The sequence below is a fragment of the Ovis canadensis genome, chromosome 2 (genome assembly GCF_042477335.2).
Source record: "Ovis canadensis isolate MfBH-ARS-UI-01 breed Bighorn chromosome 2, ARS-UI_OviCan_v2, whole genome shotgun sequence".
In the NCBI taxonomy this organism is placed as follows: Eukaryota; Metazoa; Chordata; class Mammalia; order Artiodactyla; family Bovidae; genus Ovis; species Ovis canadensis.
Genome location: NC_091246.1, coordinates 159,100,183 through 159,114,026, shown reverse-complemented (window position 1 = coordinate 159,114,026; position 13,844 = coordinate 159,100,183). Strand labels below are relative to the sequence as shown.

The window sequence follows — 13,844 nt, the reverse complement described above, 5'->3', positions numbered from 1 at the left end:
CAACGGGAAGATCCCCTGGAGGAGGGCGTGGCAACCCAATCCAGTATTCTTGCCTGGAGCATCCCATAGACAGAGGAGACTGGCAGGCTACAGTACATAGGGTTGCAAACAGTCAGACACGACTGGAGTGACCTAGCATGTAGGCACACAGTATACTAACATTATATGATTAAACTCCTAAAATGCGAAACTCCCAAAAATATTAATTTTCTGATCTTTAGGACCAAACTGTTATAGTAAAGCAATATACCAGAAAGTCCTGAATATTTACAAATTATTATGTTGAAATGATGTGATTTCTTTTATGATCTTTCACTTTAGGTTCTGCTTGTTGATAAATATATTGAAAAACACATTTAATTCCTCTTAAATCATAATAATATTTAAATGGTCTCAAATCTGAAAATATACTGATTATGACCAAATTATTAAAATTTAATGACAGAAAAAGCCCATTGTTGAAATATGAAGAATTTTATAAAGGATTCATATGATCATTTGTAAAATGCTAGCTTAAGACAATAAGAACTGGAATGCTGTGACACGGAGTCTTCTTTCTTATGTATTAATAGCAGCCTTCTGAGCACACATATTCACTTTCAGATTTTTAAGCAATTAGTTTGCAGATGTCACTAAATAAATGGCATTCATTCCTTAAGCAGGAACCATACCTGTTAACCGTCTCAGCCTATTCTAGCTTTAAAACCGGGCTTGATGTGCACAGCATGCTCAAAACCTGTACTCACAGTTCAAATGAGCTGGATTACAGACCATGACCACTGAGACCCTCACATGACAAAGCCTTTGTGTAATTAATATGCAGGGTAAAATGCTCCCTGGACTGCTGCTAAAGCGATTTAAATCATGCACATAAAAAATGTAATCACAAATTTAGCATGGTGGACAGAGTAGTCACACTGGGCTTGATTGCATAGAAGGTTCCAAGTGTGTTTTAAATGTCCTTTAAGATTGAGATTAGGACTTGTACTTACAAGATGCATATTAATCTAAAACTCAACATTTTTCAGTGTGGGATCACAGTAGGAGAACATTATGGGCAATAGAGGTTCATTCTAATCCCAGTAGGTAATTACACTTTGAAATAATATTCTTTAATTAAATCTTGTTTGCAGTTGATTGATTTAAACACTAAATCTAAAAACCTAAATTTGAGTTTTTATCAATTTTTGATGCTTATTGCACACAACTTGGGCTTTAATTGATGTTTCTGAAGTTTTAAAGCCCTTGTCCACCGTATCCTGGCTGAATTTAGTGTAATTATCAACATCATTCTTTAATACTCTTGATGACTTTCTCTGGAAGCTCATTAAGTTTGAGCACTTTTACAATTTTAATGTATACCTGAAAGGTATTTATTATGTCACAGTTCCAATATTTACATGGAAGATTCCTCTCTCACACCTTTAATAGACATATTCCAAATTCTTCTCCAAAATACAGAGGGCTTTTTCTCCAAATATTTACCACTTGCAATATTACAGCATAAAAACCAGGCTATAGCTCTAATGATGGACTATATAAAAAGACAAAAAAGTACTATGTTCCAGCATTATTTGTATTTTTTCAAATTTTAAGTAATATGGCAGTGAACAACAGCAACACACACACACACACATTCTTACGTATTTGCAAGAAGAAGCTCACAATATATACATCAGCTTTTATATTTATAGCTTCTTTCTGGTCATTTGGCAAAGCTATCAAAATATGATCAAAAGAATTATTATGGACATTTTAAGATGAACTCCTTTCATATTTAATAATCCATACGCTACCAAATCTGAGTAATAGCTGTTAAGAGCAATATGTTTTACTGTACAGTTGTGAAAGAAGATGATTCTGGAAGGTAACGTTAATATCTAATTGAATTTTAGTCGTGTAGATTTTGGAGCTGATACAATTTCTCACTCTTCATACATGCTTTAACTAAAGGAAAGTTGTGAAAAATGTCATAGCTTATGACCCACAGAAAGGAACTTTGAAATATGCCCTAATTTGGCACATGATATTATCTGTCAGGGATGATCAAAGATCTTCATCATTTGTTGCAAATCTGCAAATTACAATGAGACCATTTTAATAGGCATCCATATAACCAACTAATTGTACACTTTACAGATTTATTTCAGAAAACACAAAATTAGGTCTGCTGGCCTAAGCATTGTGATTTAAAGATGCTGTTCAATACTGTTTATATTTAAATTCATACAAACAAGGATTGGTTTGGTTTCAGCTTCAGAGGTGCCATACAGCAGCATCTCATAGATGTAGCCCAGTAAATTACATTCATGATGCCATATTTAATAACTGAAAATTCACATTTTACAACAATTGCATTTGTCACTGCTGAAAAACAAACTAGTACGTGGAATGTTTTATTACAATGACTACATTCTTGTGAGAAATGATTAAGTCACTATAAGAGAAAAGTAAAGCCAAAAGACCTCATTCACCATAACACAAATATTAATCACACATAAATAATACAGGTGTCTTGCAGTAAGCCACATTCCCCTAAAATATAGATTACACATCCTAGGGGCAAATAGTAGCACAACAGACTTGAAATAAATCCCTCAAGCCATGGTGGCCAAAAGGAAATCATTTATGTTTTGACAGTTTAATACACTTTTTGGTTATGCATAAGACATGAAAATATTTACAGCAATATAAGAGAGTGAAAGAAAAATTAAATCTGACTAGTCGACCTGTTCAAGGTATGATTTTTAATTTCAAGGAATTTTTTTTTATAACTACTCCAAATAATAAGTACGCTCTCTACAATTCAACTGTATCCATTCATTTTTAATTATTTCACAGTAGCTAAAAAATAAACCAGTCTCTCAACTCAAAGAGAACTTTTCCTGGTCTGTACACACACCCCATCTGCCAACTCAGAATACTGCAAAGTGAGATGAACCTCACCAGCAGGGATATACAGAAAGTAGAACCAGGAATGGCTCTGGGGAGAAAATCAGGCCTGCAGAAGGTTACTGGGCAAAAAGATCTTTCATACTAATTGATTTTTTTTAAACCATATGCAGACCACCTCTTCAAAAACATTCTTAAAAAGGTGTGTGTCAGCAAAATAGGAATTCTTAAGTTTTAGAAATATATTTCACTTTTGTTTTTCAACAAGCATTTATTAAACACTTGCTAAAACTTGAAAACACTGGACTAGCAACTAAGGAGAGAGTTAAAAATTAGCAACGGGCCAGCTCTTTGGCCTTAAAATGTTTAAAATTCATTGAGAAATTTATCTGATAAATTGAGTATCAGGACAGACCATATACAATCAAAAAGACATTATAACGTACAGCTAAAGCATTTCAGGAAAACACTCCATAGGGTTGGTATAATCAGGGAAGTGGTCCTACAAGGAGATGGTGGGGATAAGCAGTTAGCCTTTGATAGGAATATAGACATTCCAATAGTATGAGTCCTAAAATTAAATTATAGAATTCTGAGATTGGTAAATAAATGGGGAAATTATTTGTAACACCTATTTTAAGGAATTAATAAAATTTGTGACAAAGTTTTAGAGGTTTTCGGTACATTTACAAATATGGCATATCTATACCAAAAAAGGGCCTTTCCTTGTTGCTCAGTCAGTAATGAATCTGCTTGTAATGCAGGAGACCTGGGTTTGATTTCTGGGTTGGCAAGGAAATGAAAACCACTCCAGTTGTCTGGACAAAGGAGCCTGGCATGCTATAGTCCATGGGGTTGCAAGAGTCAAACAAGACTGGGCAACTAAACCATCACCGTACCAAAAAAGCTATTTTATCCATGATCAGTAAATAAGATAAGGAAATGTGCTACATGATTATCATCATGCAAATGAATTATATCTTTAAAAACTAATATGTCAGAAGACTCCAAATGTCCTTCAAGAGATGGTCAAGTAAAAACAGGTTCTAATTTTCCTAGCTGACTTTAAGTCTTTGTTCTACTGTTCCATGTTGACTGGTTAGAAATTCTCTTCTTCGAATAAAGCCATTTACTTTTGCCAATATCTACAACAGAAGTTCCTTATTGTTCCCCCAGCAAAATGACCAATCAGTTCACATCACATGCTCTACTGTCTTACCTATTACTGGAAATAAAGTGCCCTACTACTCATCAGTGCTGAATTGGAATCCTTCCTTTTCCCCATCCACTACATTGATGAGAAATTTGATCTTTAATTTTCTATGGCTTTTTTTACACTGTCAGCCTCTCTCTCCCTCCAATGTCATTTCTGTGGGCATACAAAGATAATCTAGAAGCTCCTGTTTAAAAAATAAATAAATAAATAAGAGAAAGGAAAGGAGGAAGAAAAGAAGAAAAACAACTCTGTTTCAAGCATACTTCCTTTTACACTGTCTGCTTTGCATCAGTGTTTCTTGACATGATGCTTTACATTCACTTTCTCCACAAAATTTCCTCAATCTAATCCAACTATACTACCATTCTCAAAGCATTACAAACACTACTCTTAAGGTCATCATGTTTTCAAACCCAGTGATCCAGTCTCTAACCTTGGGACAAGGTCCTGTTTCCCCATCCACAGATACACACAGCAATATCTGAAACTGCGTCCAGGTGGGAGAAATTATGATATGCTGGCCACAGGTATGTAGATACCAGACCAGTTAAGCCTAAAGGTTGACAATGTTGACTCCTCTTACCTCACCATCAAACCATTAGAAGAATGTCCATGAACTGATCACACCTTCTTTTACTATAAAACTTGCCACTATCTTTCCCAAGTGGGGATACATGATTTTGAGGGCACGAGCTTGCTGTTTCCCCCTTTGCCTGGCAAAGCAATAAAGCTATCCTTTTCTACTTCACCCAAAACTCTGTCTCCAAGATTTGTTTTGGCATTGGTGTACAAAGAAGCTGAGCTTCAGGCAGCAACATATTTGAATAATGTGCTACCCCATATATGCCGTTTTAAATTATTTTTTCACTAGTATCATCATTGTATTAATAATGATGCAAGTAGTTAGAGGTAAAAATGGTATATAGCATCCTACTAAAGTGTTCATGTAACAAAGGCATATGTTTAGTCTTATTCCTTATGTGTAGCACTTGCCTTCACCGACTGAGCAAAGATTTGAATGCTGAAATAATGGCATTTGTTTACTTTACACAGAAATATGCAAAGTAGTCCTAACAGCCACCTGAACGCTATGTGTTCTAAGTCACTTCAGTTGTGTCTGACTCTTTGTAACCCCATAACTGCAACCCACCAGGTCCCTTTCTCCAAGGGATTTTCCAGGCAAGAATGCTGGAGTAGGTTGCCATGCCCTTCTCCAGGGGATCTTCCTGACCCAGGGATTGAACCCACATCTCTTATGTCTCCTTCATTGACAGGCAGGTTCTTTAACACTAGTGCCACCTGGGAAACCCCAACAGTCACCTGAAATTTGGTCCTAAATGAAAGGAAGGCTGGCCATGTGAAGCTGAGGTCCCACCTAGTTCCTCTGTGAACCTGAGTTATAATAAAATGCTCACTCTATCCTTGTTTCTGGGGCTTCCTAGGTGGCACTACTGGCAAAGAATCTGCCTGCCAATGTCAGAGACATAAGAGACCTGAGTTCAGTCCCTGGTTTGGGAAGACACCCTGGAGGAGGGCATAGCAACCCTCTCCAGTATTCTTGCCTAGAGAATAAAGTGGATACAAGAGCCTGGTGGACTATGGTCCACAGGGTCACAAACAGTTGGACATAACTGAAGTGACAGCACAGCACACATCCTTGTTTCCATTGGAGAGGCTTGCTAATGCTTCCAGCTCAGGCATCTCCTCAACCTTTCCCTAAGGAAACATCCTCAATAGTTCCTATGAGGACTTTTTACCATGATTGATGAAAAAGACATTAGGAAACAAAAGTAGTTTTCTCCACAAAACACATAACAAGGATATCTGAGGAAAAGCTTAATTATCTTTAGAGATTTTTCAACTCCCAAGAAAATATGTTACCTTGTTCCAGATACTCAAATTAGAAGATGAAATCTTAAGTAATGCTGAAAAAATGTATTCCAACACTATACTTCAGGGTTTTTAAAGAACATTTCTTTAGGAAATAGGATTTCTTTTTTTTTCCCACTTTCCTTGGACTCAATGATTTTTGTAGGCTTCACTCATTCTGCTTTTGTGGGACTTCTTTCTCCATAATAATTATCAAAAATTGTATTTATTGATTATATTGATTGACACAAGAACAATTATGTTATTAAATACTTCAAACATTTTTCATGTTCTAAAAGTTTACTGTTTGAAATAAGATTTTTAAAGGAATTATTTCTTAGGCCTCCAAAATTATTGTAGGCTTAAGCTGCTGTGCCCATTGGTGGACTTGATGGATAAGTTGGTCCTGCTTAATTTGAACACAGTTTGTCTATCAAAGGACTAAATGATTCTTTCAACAAAATACTGCATTTGCATCTCACAGGTTTTATGGTATCCTACATTACTAAATAATTTTCAGCATACATTTTGAGCACCTAGATACGTAAGATAAACTCAGATTGTATTGTTTCCTCTGGTTATAAAAGGAGTAAAATTAAATATATTTCTCTAAACAAATTAAAGTGAAATTTTTAAATCATCAAAAATATTGCTATTTAATATCCCTGAATATATAGATTCACAGGAGCACACTCTCACTTTTTTTGAGTAAGAGCTTTGCAAATTAAAATGGTCTATATCAGAAAAAATGTTATTTTTCAGTCCATTAAAGACTTGGAATATGAAGTTAAAAGCCAAAGGTTTTATTATAATGACTCAGTATCTTTCCCTTTTCCCATATCTTCCTAAAAATATTCATTCAAGTTCTTATATGCTCTATCTTACCCTATTTCTCCATCTTCATCCTAGGTAGGATGACTATACATCCCAATGCACTTGAGAGATTTCCTTTTCATGTGTTTTGCACTAATGTCCCCCTCCCAGTCTTATAAGTGATCCAGGCTGGGCAATAAATGATAACTATCTTATCTACAGTGACTCTGGAGTCTATTATTCATTCAATTCCCTTTATATCCTTGTCAACAAATTAAACTAGTTAAATACAGATGAAGATAAGGAAGATATTTCTATCAGATTCAACTTCTCCAAGTATAGGTCTAACTCTGTAAATTTCAAGTGCAAAGATTACCATTAGTATCCCATTGTTGTATAATATAGTTCAATGTAAGACTCCTCATAATCTTATCTCAAACTTAGGAATACCATATTGTCTCTCTTATCTAATTTAGTCACTGGTCCCCATTTGGCTTTTAACCATGCTCTCATTCTTCCCATTCCTGGCTGCTTTAGACAAAACATTGTGCATAACGCAGACCCACCCCTGAGAGCCAAATCTTAAAAGCTGGCCTATTAAGTCAGCACCCTAAGTAGATCTTTCTCTGCCTCCTTCTCTTCTTGTTAATAAGAGATGCTACCTTGTAATGCCACATTGCTTCCCTAGTGGCTCAGTGGGTAAAGCGTCTGCCTACAATGCGGGAGACCCGGGTTCGATCCCTGGCTAGGGAAGATCCCCTGGAGAAGGAAATGGCAACCCATTCCAGTACTCTTGCCTGGAAAATCCCATGGACTGAGAAGCCTGGTAGGCTACAGTCCATGGGGTCACAAAGAGTCGGACACGACTGAGCGACTTTCCCTTTCCCTAATGCCATATTGCTTCATTTTTTCTCAACATTATAAATGACCTTGTCAGTAGAAAGCACAGATGTCTATCTACATAGTTATTCAGAAATTTACTTGAGCCCAAAATGTGTCTTCCTCTACCTCCTGAAACATCACTAGGGCTTCATTGAAAATCTTCCTTTATTATCATTCAAATGTCTCTGGAAAGTGCAATTTCTAAAGTTTTTGTTTATACTTTATACTCTAATATAAGTTAAAATGCCCAAAGCAGAGCTTAATAGGGAGGATAGGGAGAAAATGGAGGCTCTGGGTTAAAGGCTGAACGAAATGGCGCCTCGTCAAGAAAAAAATCATTATGACTCAGTCTCATTTACTCTGCAGCCCATCAATTCTCTTCTAGCTAGAATCAGCTTTGAAATCATTTTTAAAGTATCTGCTTTTTTATGGAGGTTTCATAGTGCTAAAAATAAAATTTGCTTTAGAATGTATGCAATTTGGGTAAAAATACTGATTCTACCATTTACCCTGAAATTTCATGCAACTTAAGAAATTTCTCCAAGCCTTAATTGATTAATCTATAAAAGAGGTGATAGTTATTAACAAGTAATGCTGTTATTAAGATTTGGGGAAAATTAAGTCACTAAGTGCTTAGGTTACCCTGAATTTTAGTATTAATTTTTTTTTTAAAGTAGTCCTTTTTTTCTACTTTTCAAAGGAAACAAAGCATCACAAATGCATCAATTTTGCAAGAAAAGAAAAACTTTCTAAATGAGAATACTTGCATATTCTCATTTATGAGAAATTAGGGAAAAATGTCTGACATTTTGTGTAACAGGTAGTCCAGACACTACCCGCACAGCCAAGCACTGCATTTCTTCTATCCCTAAAATTTTGAAAATTCTAATTTCTAGGAGAAAAGCAAAACAAAACAAAGAAATACTGTATTTAAGGGCAGATGACAGGGAAAGGCACAACACTGTAAACAGGGAAAAGTCTATAATGCTCCTTTTACCCCACTCTCAGTAACTATGGCTAAGCTTGTACTACCCCACGTGCCAGCAAAACAAAAAGCTAGCTAGCAGGTTGAGAATCCTAGAGCAAAGTCAGCCAACTGACATTCTTCCTGAAGTGCTTATTATAGTCAATGATCCAATTAGGACAGTCGATAACCACCAGATATTTGCAAGAAGATGTGAATTAAAACTCTTGAAATAAAAGGAACATCAACAATAAATATGGACTAAAAATAGAAAAAGATATAGCATTGATACAAAAGAAAATTGTGTGGGAAATGTAATTAGTACACTTAGAAACTAATATATGATACTACATTCATAGAACATACAAAATAATACCTTTAAAATCAAAGAATAAGAAATAAGCCATGGAAACATAAGAGTCTCAATATAAGAGTTGAAAGATAAGCTCAAGGATATATATCAAACACAGAGTAAATTAGATGAGAAAAAATAAAACAATTAAGGGACCAAGTCAGGATTTTTAACATCTGGCTAGTAGAGAACATAGACAATGAAAGGAAAAATTTATTAAGAAAAATAAAGGAAATTTCCCAGAACTAAAAGATATATATATTTCTAGGTATGTGCCCAGTGTGAAGAATAAAAATGACAAATATCAAAGCACAAAATCATGAAAATTTAATGTATCAAGTTTTACAATTAGATTAGAATTGCTTTCAGAGAAAAATAAAACTCACCTCTTTTATAAAATTTATATACAAAAGCTCAAGAATGAGGTATTTCTGACTTTACAAAGAAACATTGAGAGCTAGCAAACAATGGATCAAATACATTTGTGTACTTAGGCCGCCTGATGTGAAAAGCTGACTCATTGGAAAAGACCCTGTTGCTGGTAAAGATTTAAGGCAATAGAAGAAGGGGTCAGCAGAGGATGAGATGGTTAGAAAGCATCACCTACTCAATGAACATGAATTTTAGCAAACTCCAAGAGATAGTGGAGAACAGTGGAGCCTGGAGTGCTACAGTCCATGGGGTCTCAAAGAGTCAACAACAAAAACAGACATTTTTCAAAGGCTCCAACAACGTACTCACAAAAAGTTCATTAGTGGATTTGTTCCACCAGACTCAGGAAGTAAAGCAAGAGAAACATAAAAGGAATTCCAAAAGACAAGAATGAGACAAAACCTAGTGACAGGCCTAGCTTGAAAACAATCAAACCAGAGCCAAGACATGGATGGAGACTTCTTGGAGGGAGGTCACCAGAAATTAAAATCAACACATTCAAAAATTCAAATGCACAGAAAATTACACTGAAGGATTCAGAGGTTATGGAGGGGATGCAGCTAGAGATAAACAAGTAAAGCAAGCATAACAATTTATTATTTCAAGGAAAACTATAAAAAGCTATGCAAGAAAAGGATTACTTCAGCTGTGTTGGTTTGTCTTCACCACATCTTGGAAGCAGACCTTTCTACTCCAAGTTGGAGAATAATGAGAATTTCTGGCTATCTGGCCAGCAGGAACTTCTAAGGTACAGTTCAGCCCTCTTGCAACTGAATTATTTTCTATGCATTCAGGCCTTCTCTAGCCTTTGACATCTGAGGATGACTAGGGCCCTACTTAGGAGCATCTAACAACCTAATAAAGCCACCCTTGTCTTTATTTTCAGCTCACTGGCTTTCCCAGTCACTAGCATGCCATTTCATCTTTACTACAGTTGATTACATTGGGGTAGCTGTATATTTTTTAGTGGTGGCAGAGAAAACCATTGTTTTCTTAATTTTTTAATTGTTTTAATTTTTGAATATTCTCCAATAAGTGTGGAAAGTTAAGAGTTAAAAGAAAATTTCTGGGACCAGTTGGGTCCTTAACTTTGGGAAAATAAATCAAACAAGGAGAATAAATCAGACTTCTTGAATGGATTACTGGGTTTGTGAGAGCTGGGGAAATGGAGCTCATTTCTGAATTGTTCTATTTATTTAATAAGTCCTTCCTTTTTTGTTTTATGTTTGATCCTATAAAAAGAGTATCAGTTAGCGAAGTATTGATTTCCTCTAGTGTTAAGTCACCATGTAATTACTGTGGGAGATAAATAGCCCAGTATTCCTAGTGTCAGGCTTCCCTGGTGGCTCAGATGGTAAAGCATCTGCCTGCAATGTGGGAGACCCTGGTTCGATCCCTGGGTTAAGAAGATTCCCAGGAGAAGGAAATGGCAACCCACTCCAGTATTCTTGCCTGGAAAATCCCATGGATGGAGAAGCCTGGTAGGCTGCGGTCCATGGGGTCGCAAAGAGTTGGACACTACTGAGCGATTTCACTTTCACTTTCCTAGTATCATTTGGAATAAGATGAGACTAATGTTGGAAATGAGAATGTATAACGTCAAGAAATTTGTTGGAAACTGAGACCCTTGTTCTTTATTTTCTTCTGGCAACATGAGAAGGAAATTAAGATAATCTATGGTAATTATGATAGATCATGGGAAAAAAAATCAGTGAGTCCCATATCCAAGAGGACATTTGCCATGGAACAACAGGTTGTTGTCATGAGATAGACAAACGAGTCCTGGTCCTTTTCAGTTTGTTAGTCTCATCTTTCCTTTTATTTAGAGACCTCACGCCATCATTAAACTCCCGCCAACTTGCCATTTCCTTGAGACCTAATCTCGAACCATGAAGTACTTAGCTTAGAGAACTCACAAAATTGCACTGACATCTATTGACTGTTTCTGGAAGGGTAGTTTTACAGTTAGATATTTTATAGCCACTGAATCTGTGTGTATCAATTCACAGGAATGCATAATAGAAGTGGACCTAGGTTCCTGGGCAGCACAGCCACAAGGCTCTGCTGTAGGTAGGTATGCTCTATGAATCCACAGGTACCCTGATAGTGGGTGACTTGCTGAATGGGTTCCACCATCTGCACATACAGGTAGATACTTGACAGGTACTGGCCTCAAATTCCTGTGAAGTTGACTGTGGCACAGCAGGTGCCACGGAATAGCTTGTGCTCCTTAAATTCATAGCGTGTTCCGTGTTTAAGGAGTTAATTAAAAAATACTCTCCAGATTTACACATTTTCTCAGAGTAGATCAAAAGAGGGTTTGGAAATACAAGCCTAAAGTAAATAAGACCAACTGCTGATTTTTCAATTAGGTAATGTTTCAGGGATACAAAATTACATATTCCTTTCCTATGCACATCCCCTGCATTTTTTAAACACAGAGCAACCCATTATTAAGCTATTAATCACCTCTTCCAATTAATTGCTAGAAAATGACCCAGGTTTTAGTAGTAGAGTTGCAATTGAAAAGCTCTTTGATATTTGGCAAGGTAAAGTTACAGGCAGTAGTAATTTGAGACAGTGAGGCTATTAGCTGCTGCTTAGAATCTCAATTACTCTAAAGATAGATAATTAAAAATAAAACAAACTTGTTCTCCTACATTAGTAAGTACTTCTTATTGTTTTACAAAATTTATGAGTGATTTTTTTCAGCCACTAAATATAATTTCCATGTGAAAAATTAACCCTAACATTATGAAGAATGTTCACAAGCAAAAGCTGTGTTTTCATCAAAAAGAATAAATACATCTCCTGAACTGTGACTGTTAAAGCTAATTGATTTATTGGCCCTCTACATAGTATACTATTTCCTTTATACTCTGAGGACATCGGAGTTCTTCACAAAAGAGCTAAATTCTGCCACATCAATATGACAGTTGAAGCTCATCTTCCCTTTCTTCAAGTGTAGGGTTTCTTGGAGCTTTTTAAAAAAAGAAAGAAAGAAAATTCTTTCCCAGGATGGCTTGGAGTTAAGTGAAGGCTGCCGTATCCCTTGGCTTATGGAGTGTGTACTTTTACTGCTTTAATGTTCCTAAGAAGTTAATAGTGTGGGGGGTTCTTTTCTTTTTAATCATATTCCTTTCATAGTAAAATATTTATTCAAGCAAATGTAAAGTACTTGTCAAAATATGAGAATATGAAATTCCCTTTTTTAGGTTTCTTAAACACAGCAGTGATACAAAATAAAAAGTGATGCATTTTTTTTCCCCAGGGCTATTTTTTAAATTCATGAAATTACCAAGTATGTTTGTTGTTGTTGTTGTTGTTGTTTTTACCTTTTGGTTGCTATACAAATTAGTAAATATAATGAGGGAAGCTTCTCAGGTGCAGTTGATCTCAGCATTGAACAATCATCTCCATAAAAACACATTGAAAACAGGAGAAAAACTCAAACACTGAAATGATAATATCTAGATTTTCTCCTTATCATGACATATAATCAACAGATTTGGCAATGCCTTTAAGATGAATTTCAGTTCAGAAAACAAAAGACGGCTTAACATTGTATAGCTGGTGTGCATATATTGGACTGACACCAAAAGGGGAGAGGATGTGGAGGAAGTGATTCACATTCAAGGTGTCTTATGCAACCTACAGACCTCCAGGTCTTCGATGAGAAGCTCTCATCTTTCTCTGCTCCAGCCCTACTCTTTATACAGCTGTTGATTTGGGTTGGCTAAAAAGATAGTATGATGAATTTTAATTTTCTTTAATTTTACCTCCAAAACATGCGTACAATACTATTGTGTATAAAGATGTAATGCATACAGAACATTTTTCCCCTCAGTTCAGTTCAGTTCAGTAGCTCAGTTGTGTCCGACTCTTTGTGACCCCATGAACTGCAGCACGCCAGGACTCCCAGAGAATATTCAGGACTGATTTCCTTTAGGACAGACTGGTTGGATCTCCTTGCAGTCCAAGGGGCTCTCAAGGGTCTTCTCCAACACCAGTTTTTTCCCTCAAGGTAAGACCATTAGTTTGTGATTTGCCACTTTCCCTCACAGTTTGATCCAAGTATGTATTAACTCCATGTGCTGACTGCAATCTAAAACAGAAAAAGAAAGAGGAGCTTAGATGCTTTCAAAGGGAATTCATGAGGCAGATTTCTCTTTTATATCCAAAAGACCTGGATATTATCTGGAAAAGAAGTTAATTGGTATAAGAAAGTAGGGTTTGTCCTTTTTCAGACACTCATGTTGTTTGAGTTATTTTGCTATTCTCCACTAATTTTCCCACACAAACTTCCATTCGTGTAATTGTTGCCTCTTTCAAAGCAACACACCTTTAAAACAAATCAGCCGAATACTTTTCTTTAAAAAGAAAAATATCAAAAAGTGATTCACAAATTAAAATTTTCTTTCTCA

General features: G+C 36.0%; 1 non-coding gene across 1 annotated transcript; it reads left to right on the top strand.

The window, feature by feature from the left end:
- The first annotated feature begins 7,471 nt into the window (after positions 1 to 7,471).
- TRNAC-ACA (transfer RNA cysteine (anticodon ACA)) lies at positions 7,472 to 7,543 on the top strand. Its single transcript has one exon. It is a non-coding gene; the product is annotated as a tRNA-Cys (tRNA).
- Positions 7,544 to 13,844: the final 6,301 nt, after the last annotated feature.